General features: G+C 41.5%; 1 long non-coding RNA gene across 1 annotated transcript; it reads right to left on the bottom strand.

Moving 5' to 3' along the window:
• Nucleotides 1–1,286: 1,286 nt before the first annotated feature.
• Nucleotides 1,287–2,854, bottom strand: LOC309531281. The gene is made up of 3 exons (XR_014219193.1): nt 2,751–2,854; nt 1,576–1,662; nt 1,287–1,481 (listed from the first exon to the last, which is right to left on the bottom strand). It is a non-coding gene; the product is annotated as an uncharacterized lncRNA (long non-coding RNA).
• Nucleotides 2,855–11,889: the final 9,035 nt, after the last annotated feature.

Here is an 11,889-nt window from a genome sequence, read left to right as displayed (position 1 = left end):
CTTATACAAAATCCAATACTTAAATTGCACAAAATATATTCATTCCATAAGTCATAAATACATTTATTTTAGGCTCTGCCGAGCCTTGGATTTCCTTCCACTCCTTTGGTAAGTATCAAATAAACTTTATATTCACGTATTTTATCTCTTTTACATAATAGCCTTTTTACTGTTAGAGTTATTTCCTGGAATACAATGAAACATTTTGTTGCAGATCCCACTTCTTCAGAACCTAACCCTCCAACATATCTCCGTGGTCCTGAGACTGAGACCATATAACTTGCCCTCAAGCAAGGCCATCCATTGGTCCCCTTGGTTGAATGATACAGGTCAGCTTTCAGCATGCAAACCATTAAGCCGTCACTGGGTTCCTACAACTGTCTGTTGATGGGCATCAGATCCAGGATGGTGTATGCCAACTGAGCAAGAAATTGGCCATTTCCCCTTTAAGCGGTCACAGTTGCAAAGAATGAAGCCTCTTGCTAGGCTACTAACCAGGATCCAGCTGTTCATGCCTAAACAGGCAATTTCAAGTCTTAATCCAGCAAACACTGTTGGGAATTGAACTGCCTTCTCTTTGGTGGCAAGAACACCAACGCACCAGCCCCCCTCATGTGCCTGGACATTGCCTCAGCTACTTAGCAGCCGTCGTTTTGTGCCGTTTGTATTCAGATGTGATTAAGCCCCCACTACGATTTTATACTGGCCTCCTCTAAATTAGATTAGTGCAAATCAATTCCATTTTTTTCTTCTCTGTCTCTTTTTGACAGAGGCAATTTGTTGCAGATATCTTGCCGGATTCCCGGTCACAACAAGAAGTGGTTCATAAAGCTTATGCAACAAGGTTTATCAGCATTGGTCCAGCTTTTGATACTTTGCAGAGTCTACCATTCTGTGATTTTGCTGCTGTTGCTGCATTATTTTAATCTGAGACGTTCTTCCTTCTCTCCCCCTTTGCCCCGAATTATAATTATTATTATTTACTCATGGCGGATACTAATTTTGCAAAACACTGTGTTGGAACTCTCCGCAGCATCTGCTCCGCAGTATGATTAAAATAATGTAAATGTTTAGAAAATGCAAATGATGCCTGCGATAATTAGCGATGATGCTTTTCTGCTTTTATTAATAAGGCTGTGCTGCTGGCAATTGCATTTCCATTTCAGATGAAGGTTCAAAGCCCTCAACCAATTTCCTGTTATCTAGAAGAATGGCATTCAAAAGCCAACCTGCTCATAGAGATCTCCGGCATGGGTAGTTCGCATAGATGGGCGTAACCCGTCTTTCTTTCTCGCCCAATGCATGATTTCCTTCCTCGTTGTGGCTGATTTTCAAAAGAATGAGGACTTTCAACAGTTGTGTCTGGAGCTGTCTGTCTGCATCTTTCTTTCCTTTTTCTTTCCGGTAATAGGTTTGAAATAAATTGCCAGACCTCTGGTATATTACAATTTAGGAGGCGTGTTAGCAGATTAAAGCAACATCTGGTCAGAGAAGGGAAAGGGGAAAAATAGGGAGATGATCAACACAATGGGCAATGTTTTAATTGAAATAGGCATTTCTCCAAAAAGAGATTACCTGGTCTGGCTTGACGTCTCTAAATGTGGACCGCTGGCATGGGCAGATCCCCCAAAATCTTGGCGGAGAGACAGAGTGGAGGGACGGCTGAATGTTAACAAAGGCATCATTAATATTGATGGGTAATTCACATGGCAGCGAAAAACTGCATTATTAGCCGCCATTGTTATGGTGCTGGCATTAATATTCAATGAGGCTGTGTAGGTACAGAAATTCCCCGACTTCTAGGGTAACCCAATGGTACAATAAAAGGAAAAAATGCAGTGGGAGCCTGGGGGAAGGGAGAGTTTCCTGCCTGTTACACAAATCCACTAATCCAAATCTACCATTAAGTAGAAAATGTTACATAAATGCTGTCTTCCTGGCAGTGCTCAATATACCTCCCCTCACTCCCAGTGTGGTTGCGCCTTCTTTATAGAAGGTCTTGTCCCCACAGATGAAAGCTGGCATGAGTGGAAGAGATGGCTGCTGGGAAAGGCAGCCCTTGTCTTCTCTCTCTCCTATCCCCGGATGCTTGTAACACAGGCAAGGGGCACCTTTGGCCCGTGGGCCTAATAGAGCCCGGCAGCAGCGGTGTAGAGGCAAATTCATGACAGCCACACACCTCACAACTAGCCCCCTTCTAAGCTTATACAATAATTATAATTGGGGGTGGGAAATTGCGAGGATCTTGCAATTGTCTTTCAGCAGTGCTATTTTTCCAGAAAAAGAGGTGCCAGAAATCACCATGAACAACTCCCTCGTTCTCTTAGAATGTCAATGGCAGCCACCTGAGAGGTGCTGGAACCAAGGTTTTTGTTTGTTTGTTTGCTTTTTCAGCAGGAACTGAGTTCCCTTACCCTTTAAAAATCAAATAATAATTATTTTTTTGTCTGGGAGGGTCTGGAACCAATGCCCGAGCCAAAAATTTACCTATATCGCTAGTCAATAAAGTTGTGGCCATTTCTAACCCAAATCATCATCTGCTTGAGTTTATTAATCACGTCTTACATTTAGCCTCTGCGCTCTCTCTCTCTCTCTCTCTCTCTCTCTCTCTCTCTCTCTCTCCCTCTCTCTCTCTGTGTCCCTGCAACTGGGCCCACAATAAATAAACAAATAAATAAATAAATAAATAAATTGCATGATGAGTCCCCCCCACTCCCCCCCCAAAAAAAAAACACTGGCCAGAAAACCACCTGAAAAATGCCAGAACTGAGTTCTGGTGAGTTCCAGCTGGAAGGAAAAGAAAAGAAAAAGCTCTGTCTTTCAGCTAGATCAGGCTTCCTCAAACTCGGCCCTCCAGATGTTTTGAGACTACAATTCCCATCATCCCTGACCACTGGTCCTGTTAGCTAGGGATGATGGGAGTTGTAGGCCAAAAACATCCATCTGGAGGGCTGAGTTTGAGGAAGCCTGAGCTAGATCTACCATTTTCTGTCCACATGATTTGGAGTTCTCTGGTATCTCCTTTCAGAGTGACTTAAGCTGTGATTTCCCTGACGTTCTATTGCATGTAATCAAATGTGCACAACGTTCTCCTGAAATGGAAGCACCTTGTCTTCTCACTATTCCTAAACTGTTCCTTAGCTTTGTAGCCTACAGATAATAATAATAATAATAATAATAATAATAATAATAATAATAATAATAATAATTTTTTATTATTTATACCCCGCCCATCTGGCTGAGTTTCCCCAGCCACTCTGGGTGGCTCCCAATCGAATGTTATTTTTTTTTTATAATAATTTTTATTACATTTTTCCAAATTACAGAAAGAACAGAAGGAAAAGCAGAATAGAAAAAAAAAGAAAAAAGAACAGAAAATCACATCCATTTCAACAGCTTATTTCAAATTTCCATTGGACTTCCCCACATCTCCCGCATAATGCATTCTTGATAATAAAGTCATCAGCAAATTATACCCTTATTTCGTGTGTTTCTTTATATTTTCAGTTGCAATTTAAGTTTAAATCTCTTATTCTCCATTTACTCTAAAAATATAACATGATATCATTTTTACCCATTTAAACTTTGATTCTTTCACAAATGTTATCAATTTCATAGATAATTAAATTTCATTGCTGGGGCTAACGTTCCAAATCATACGACGTCTTATGTTTCATACAGCTTATAATACTTTTGCAAATAGTCTTTAAATTTTTTCCAGTCCTCCTCCATTGCCTCTTCTCCCAAGTCTCGGATTCTTGCAGTCATCTCGGCCAGTTCCATGTAGTTCATCAATTGCGTCTGCCACTCCTCCAGTGTGGGCAAATCTTGGGTCTTCCAATGCTTGGCGATAAGAATTCTTGCTGCAGTTGTAGCATACATAAAAAAAGTTCTATCCTTTTTTAACACCTTCTGGCCGACAATGCCCAGAAGGAAGGCCTCTGGTTTCTTGGGAAAGGTGTACTTAAACACCTTTTTTAACTCGTTATAGATCATTTCCCAAAAGGCCTTCAATCTTGGACAAGTCCACCAGAGGTGAAAGAATGTCCCTTCAGCCTCCTTGCATTTCCAACATTTATTATCAGACAAATGGTATATCTTAGCGAGCTTGACTGGGGTCATGTACCACCTGTATACCATTTTCATAATGTTTTCTTTCAAGGCATTACATGCCGTAAACTTCATACCGGTGGTCCATAACCTTTCCCAGTCCTCAGACATAATATTGTAACCAATGTCTTGAGCCCATTTTATCATGGCTGATTTAACTGTCTCATCCTGAGTGTTCCATTTAAGCAGCAAGTTGTACATTCTCGATATTACCTTGGTCTTTGGTTCTAACAACTCTGTCTCAAGTTTCGATTTTTCCACCTGGAATCCTATTTTTTTATCTAGCTTAAAAACCTCATTAATTTGGGCATAATGTAGCCAATTTTGCACCTTATCCTTTAATTTTTCAAAGCTCTGCAACCTCCAATTACCTCCAATGTTTTCTATTATTTCCCAATATTTCGGCCAATATGCCTCCATATTGGATGTTTTCCGAGCTTTGGCCTCTATTGGTGAAATCCACCTCGGGGTTTTACTTTCCAATAAGTCTTTGTATTTTTTCCAGACCATAAATATTGCTTTTCTGACAATATGGTTTTTAAACATTCCATGTGTTTTCCCCTTGTCATACCACAAATACGCATGCCAACCTAACGAATTATTAAAGCCTTCCAGATCTAGGACATCAGTGTTTTCCAATAAAATCCAATCTTTCATCCAGCAGAAGGCCGCAGCTTCATAGTATAACCTTAAGTCCGGCAGGGCAAACCCCCCTCTCTCCTTTACATCAGTTAGTATTTTAAACTTTATTCGGGGCTTTTTGCCCTGCCAGACAAATTTAGAAATGTCCTTCTGCCACTTTCCGAAACAATCCACTCTGTCCACAATCTGCAAGGCCTGGAACAAAAACAACATTTTTGGCAAAACGTTCATTTTTATAGCTGCAATTCGGCCTAACAAGGATAGTTTCAATCTTGACCAAATTTCTAGATCTTTTTTAACTTCTGACCAACATTTTTCATAATTATCTTTAAATAAATTCAAATTCTTGGAGGACAGATTGACCCCCAGGTATTTCACTTTTTTAACAATGTTTAGTTCTGTTTCCTTCTGAAACCCCTCTGTTTCAGTAACCGTCAAGTTTTTCCCTAACACCTTAGTTTTTTGTTTGTTCAGCTTAAAACCCGCCACCCGACCAAATTTCTGAATCAATTCCAAAACTCTTTTTGTACTAGGTTCTGGCTCCTGTAATGTTAAAACCAAGTCATCTGCAAATGCTTTCAGTTTATATTGTTTCGCTCCGACCCGTATTCCTTGTACCTGCCGATCCTCCCTTATCATATTCAGCAAAACCTCCAGGACTGAAATAAACAACAGAGGGGATAGGGGGCACCCCTGGCGTGTTCCTTTTTCAATATGAAGTTCTTCTGTCACCACATTGTTCACTATCAACTTAGCTTTTTGTTCTGAATAGATTGCCTCTATTCCATTCTCAAACCCCCTTCCCACTCCCATCCCTTCCAAGTTTTTCTTCATAAATTTCCAAGAAATGTTGTCAAAGGCCTTCTCCGCATCAATAAAAATTAACACTGCTTTGGTGTTAATATTTGTTTGTAAAAGTTCCAGAATATCGATAATGTTCCTGGTATTATCATACAAATGTCTACCTGGGAGAAAGCCTGCTTGGTCCTTATGGATTACTTCATTTAGTACTTTTTTAAATCTGTTAGCCAAAACATCCGCAAATATTTTGTAATCCACGTTTAGGAGTGAGATGGGGCGGTAGTTCTTGAGTTGAGTCTTTTCAGTTTCCACTTTAGGTATCAGTGTGATGAATGCTTCTTTCCACGTATCTGGTGCCCTCCCTCCCCCCATAATCTGGTTACAAACCTCCATTAATGGTTGTATCAAATAGTCTTTTAAAATCCTATAGTACTTGGAGGTGAGTCCATCAGGGCCCGGAGATTTGCCTAGTTGCATATTCTGAATGGCATCCTCGATTTCCTGTTGTGTTATTTTACAATTCAAGATTGATCTCTTCTCTTGAGATAATTTTGGTAGGCCGTTATCTTTCAAGAATTGTTCTATCTCAGTTGCTTCCTCGGATTCTTGTGTGTACAGTTTTTTAAAGTATTTCTGGAAACACCTTCTAATTTCTCCCGGTTTCTGAATGTTTTTCCCTTCAACTTCTAAGTTGGTGACATAATTTAATTTTTGTCTCTTTTTCAACTGCCAAGCGAGCAGTTTCCCACATTTGTTCGCAGATTCAAAAGATCTTTGTTTCATTTGTTTGATTTTCCATTCCACTTCTTGGTTAATCAATTTCGCATATTGTGACTGGTGAAATTTGATTTCTCTTAAAGTCTCTTTTGATTTTGGATTCACTCTTAATTTTTTCTCTCCATCACTTATCTTCTCCAATATCTTGTCTTTTTTACTATTCCAAAGTTTTTTCTTGATTGTATTCTGTTGTATCAGAAACCCTCTCATAACAGCTTTGCTTGCGTCCCAGATAATTCTTTTTTCCACCGAGGTATTCAAGTTAATTTCAAAATAATCCTTTAAAGTTTTTTGGGCCTTCTTTACGATCTCTTGATCTCTTAACAGGTTGTCATTCATTTTCCATCTGAAGGAGTCGGCAGTAGTAAATCTCATTTCCATTTTCAAAGCGTTATGGTCGGAGCAAGTCTTTGAGCAGATTTCTATTTTTGTAGTCTTAGGTGCCAGCCCTCTAGTTGCCCAGATTTGGTCGATTCTTGTCCATGACAGGTGGGCCTCAGAAAAGAAAGTTCCTTCTTTACCTAGGGGGTTTCTCGTCCTCCATAAATCAATTAGGTCCATATTGTCAGTTAGTTCAAAGAAAGTTTTTGGTAGTCTTCCATCTTTAGTCAGATTCTGATTCTGTGACTTATCCATCAAAGTAGAGACGACCCCATTCATATCTCCCATCATAATGATGTTGGAATAGTCCAGATAGTCCAGTAGTGTCTCATGCAGCTTCTTATAAAATTCTGATTTCCCCTCATTTGGTGCATAGATTCCTAATATCAAAACTTTTTCTCCTTGGGTCGAAATTTCAATAGCCAGGATTCTTCCTTGTTCATCTTTAAACAAAAATTTTGGTGATAGATTCTCTTTGGCGTAAATCACCACGCCTCTCTTCTTGACTCTATCTGATGAAATAAATTCTTGGCCTAATCTTTTATTTGTTAACACCTTCCTGTGTGACCTGGTCACATGGGTTTCTTGCAAGCAAATTATATCCAAATTCTCTTTCTTTAGGATATGGAAGATCCTTTTGCGTTTTTCTGGGGAATTCGCGCCGTTAATGTTCCAACTATACAGCTGCAGAGACATCCTGTGTCAATCTGTTGTTACTCTTGTTGGGTGTCTTCTTTTTTGTCCAAATCCGAGGGTGGTAACTCTTTTCCTGACTCTAGTGGTGGCCAAATAGCTGCCGCTCCTTTCTGCAAGTCTTCTCCGTGGTCGTGTAGGAACTTCTGGCTATCCTCTTTCGTTTTGATTTTTATCTTCTTTCCTTTGTATTTGAATGAGAGGCCTTGTGGGAACTCCCACCTGTAAGGTATTCCGTTACCTCTCAAAAGTCCAGCTAGGTCAGTGTAGTTAGATCTTAGATCCGGTAATTGTTTAGGAATATCCTTGTAAATTTGTGCTCTTCTGTCCTGGATCACAAGTGCTTTATTAAAATGTAGGTCGAGTATCTTGTCTCTCTCCTGCTTAGTCCTTAAAATAATCAAACAGTCTCTAGGTCTGTCCTTCCCGGCAACCCTTCCCAATCTGAATGCAGTTGTTATTTTGAAGTCTGTATCTTCGTTTATACCCCAGAATTTAGAAAATTCTGCTGTTAAAAAGCCAATCAAGTCCTCTTTCTCAATCTCTGGGATAGAGCGTAATCTCAAATTATTTTCCCTGTTTCGCAGTTCCACCAAAGACAGATAGGCCTGCTGGTCAGTAATATGTTTATGGAGCGGCCTTACCTCTCCTTTCAATTCCTCCACTTCTTTAGTTACTGCTTCTACTTTTTCATTCGCAGCCTCGGCCAATTTTCGATTTTCGGATACCACGTCCTTTAGGTTTCCAATGTCTTGTGAATGCTTAGCCACCTGTTCAGAAAGTTTGGTAATTGAGGATGTGGCTAAGTCAATTTTTGCAGTTTGGTCATCCACTTTTTTGTTCAAAATTGCAAATTGTTGTAGCATTTCCTCTAGAAGAATGTTGGATCCCCCAGCTGCCATATCTTCACTTGTTGATTGTTCTGATTCTTCAGCTGGGGTTGTTGGTAATGGTACAGCCTGTAGTACCGCAGGGACTGAAGATCTGCGGGCCTGGGAAACCAAAGTTGTTTGTACCAATTTGCCAATCGAATGTTAAAAACAATACAGCATTAAATATTAAAAACTTCCCTAAACAGCGCTGCCTTCAGATGTCTTTTAAAAAGAAGATAGCTGCTTATTTCCTTGACATCTGATGGGAGGGCGTTCCACAGGCAGGCGCCACTACCAAGAAGGCCCTCTGTCTGGTTCCCTGTAACCTCACGTCTCGCCATGAGGGAACCGCCAGAAGGCCCTCGGCGCTGGATCTCAGAACAACTCCTCTTCAGCGTTCTTCCCGCACCCCTTTTCCGGAGGGACCCCAGGAGCCAATCCGCAGTGGCCAACTTGCTTCCTTTCACTCTGAGGGGCTCCAGTTGGTGCAAAGGGTGGAAAGGCACATTCGCCCTGCAGGACACGTATTCCCAGGGTCCTCTCAGACCTGACACTGTCCCTGAGCAGCAGTGGCTGGCTTCCTGTTGGATTGGTAGTATGGGAAGTATAAAAATATAAGGCTTCTGCTTTCAAAGTTGCTGCTGCAGCTGCTCTTGCTAAATGAGGGAGGAAGCAGTCCGAATTAAAAAGCCGTTTGTAGAACACTGGAAGAAGGTTGTAATAATTGTTATTTATACTCAGGCATACCTTTTAATTTCAGTGGGTCAGCTCTCAGTATGACTAACATTGGATGCAACCCAAAGTATCACACAGTGGCAGATTCTAACATTTCTTTGGCCAGGTTACAGCACTTGCTATGTGGAACATTGTTCCTCCAGAAATAAGACCTAGAATCATAGAATCATAGAATCATAGAATCATAGAGTTGGAAGAGACCACAAGGGCCATCGAGTCCAACCCCCTGCCAAGCAGAAAACACCATCAGAGCACTCCTGACATATGGTTGTCAAGCCTCTGCTTAAAGACCTCCAAAGTAGGAGACTCCACCACACTCCTTGGCAGCAAATTCCACTGTCAAACAGCTCTTACTGTCAGGAAGTTCTTCCGAATGTTTAGGTGGAATCTTCTTTCTTGTAGTTTGGATCCATTGCTCCGTGTCCGCTTCTCTGGAGCAGCAGAAAACAACCTTTCTCCCTCCTCTATGTGACATCCTTTTATATATTTGAACATGGCTATCATATCACCCCTTAACCTTCTCTTCTCCAGGCTAAACATGCCCAGCTCCCTTAGCCGTTCCTCATAAGGCATCGTTTCCAGGCCTTTGACCATTTTGGTTGCCCTCCTCTGGACACGTTCCAGTTTGTCAGTGTCCTTCTTGAACTGTGGTGCCCAGAACTGGACACAGTACTCCAGGTGAGGTCTGACCAGAGCAGAATACAGTGGCACTATTACTTCCCTTGATCTAGATGCTATACTCCTATTGATGCAGCCCAGAATTGCACCAACTGGTTTACATTTTCTGCACATGCTTGAATCGGAGTTGCAGCGGGTTGGACTGGATGACCCTTGGGTCCCTTCCAACTCTACCATTCTACCATTCTATCATTCTTATTTACCCGAGTGTATCTCCAGAGTGTTGATATACTGGCTGTGCATTCTTATCACTGTGTAATTCTTAGAATCGTCTTTTATGATACATGTGTGCGATCTTATTATCTTTGCATGGTTTTGATTACTTTCTACCCCCACACTTTGAGATTTTTAAAATATAAAGTGGCCGATAAGCATCTTAAATCAATAAATGTAACAGGGTATTTTCATTCATTGAGGAGCCCTCAGCAAAGGAATTCAATGCCGAGCTGTTCTGGTTATAACTTCAGTGCAAGCATTTTGGCTAGCAAGATGTACTGATAATTCCCCTGTACTGTTCCAGGGGTTCTCCTGATTTCCCTCGAGCTAATTTTTGGGGGTGCTCAGGAGGATAAGAAGGGGGGTGGGGCCTCCACTGCAGAGGAGAGTCATTTTGGGAGTCATTTTGGACTCACAGCTGTCCATGGAGGCACAGGTCAAATCTGTGTCCAGGGCAGCTGTTTACCAGCTCCATCTGGTACGTAGGCTGAGACTCTATCTGCCTGCGGACTGTCTCGCCAGAGTGGTGTATGCTCTGGTTATCTCCCGCTTGGACTACTGCAATGCGCTCTACATGGGGCTACCTTTGAAGGTGACTCGGAAACTACAACTAATCCAGAATGCGGCAGCTAGACTGGTGACTGGGGGCGGCCGCCGAGACCATATAACACCGGTCTTGAAAGACCTGCATTGGCTCCCAGTACGTTTCCGAGCACAATTCAAAGTGTTGGTGCTGACCTTTAAAGCCCTAAACGGCCTCGGTCCAGTATACCTGAAGGAGCGTCTCCACCCCCATCATTCTGCCTGGACGCTGAGGTCCAGCACCAAGGGCCTTCTGGCGGTTCCCTCATTGCGAGAAGCAAAGCTACAAGGAACCAGGCAGAGGGCCTTCTCGGTAGTGGCACCCGCCCTGTGGAACGCCCTTCCAGCAGATGTCAAAGCGATAAACAACTACCTGACATTCAGGAGACATCTTAAGGCAGCCCTGTTCAGGGAAGTTTTTAACGTTTGATATTTTATTGTATTTTTGTTTTCTGTGGAAGCCACCCAGAGTGGCTGGGGAGGCCCAGCCAGATGGGCAGGGTATAAATAATAAATTATTATTATTATTATTATTATTATTATTATTATTATTATGCAAAAATTCTTGCACAGGGCTTTCATTGATGAGACTCATTCCTTGAATCCCACCCCATACTTCCTTCTGCCATTCCAACCTACAAAATGTATCCCCCCTCACTCTCCAGTAATATGCTGTGAAAAGAGGGCACGTCCTTCCGAAGTAGGCTGAAACCAGAGCCATTGGTCGTTTAGACATTAAACAGATCCTTCCGAGGTCTTTTGCGGGGTGAAGTTTATCTTCTCTGATTAGCCACTTTCAATTATCAGATTTTGGCTCATTGCCTAATGAAATTAAATGTGAATTTATGTATTCCATCAATCCTGAGATGACTTTCTGGAGTGTTGCCAACATGAAAGGGAAACAAAACAAGCACCACTTTGCATTAGCACATTGAAAAGAAGAAGGGTTGTTGTTGCTTTCTGCAGAATGACAACAGCAATGGGGAAATCGTCGGATCGCAGATCCCTTGCATGTTGTTCGGAAACGGGGGATTCCTGCCTCTTGGTGATCTGCAAGAACATGGAGAAATAATTTTTTTTTAAAGCATATTGCAAGCATAAAGTACTTCCACTAAAAAAAATATTTTGTGGGTACAGCAACCCAGTTTATTGTCAAAGAGCAGACACAGACTCATCTCCTATCTTAGCAAAAAGCACCAGAGCACTAAGTTCAGATATCATTTAATTTCCAGTTGTTGTTATTATTATTATGCTTATTAGATATTATGAGATTCCTTATCTTGGAATTTAGTGCTTAGATTAGAATAGATCTCCATGTCTGATGTCATATGATTCGGTCCTAGCCTCCAGAGGAGGAGAAAACAAGTTTGCTTCATCCTCCATGTGGCAGCCCTTCATATAT

The sequence above is a fragment of the Podarcis vaucheri genome (assembly GCF_965113315.1).
Source record: "Podarcis vaucheri genome assembly, chromosome: 1".
In the NCBI taxonomy this organism is placed as follows: Eukaryota; Metazoa; Chordata; class Lepidosauria; order Squamata; family Lacertidae; genus Podarcis; species Podarcis vaucheri.
Note: the sequence above shows the minus strand (reverse complement) of the source record. Positions and strands in the feature narration are given on the sequence as shown.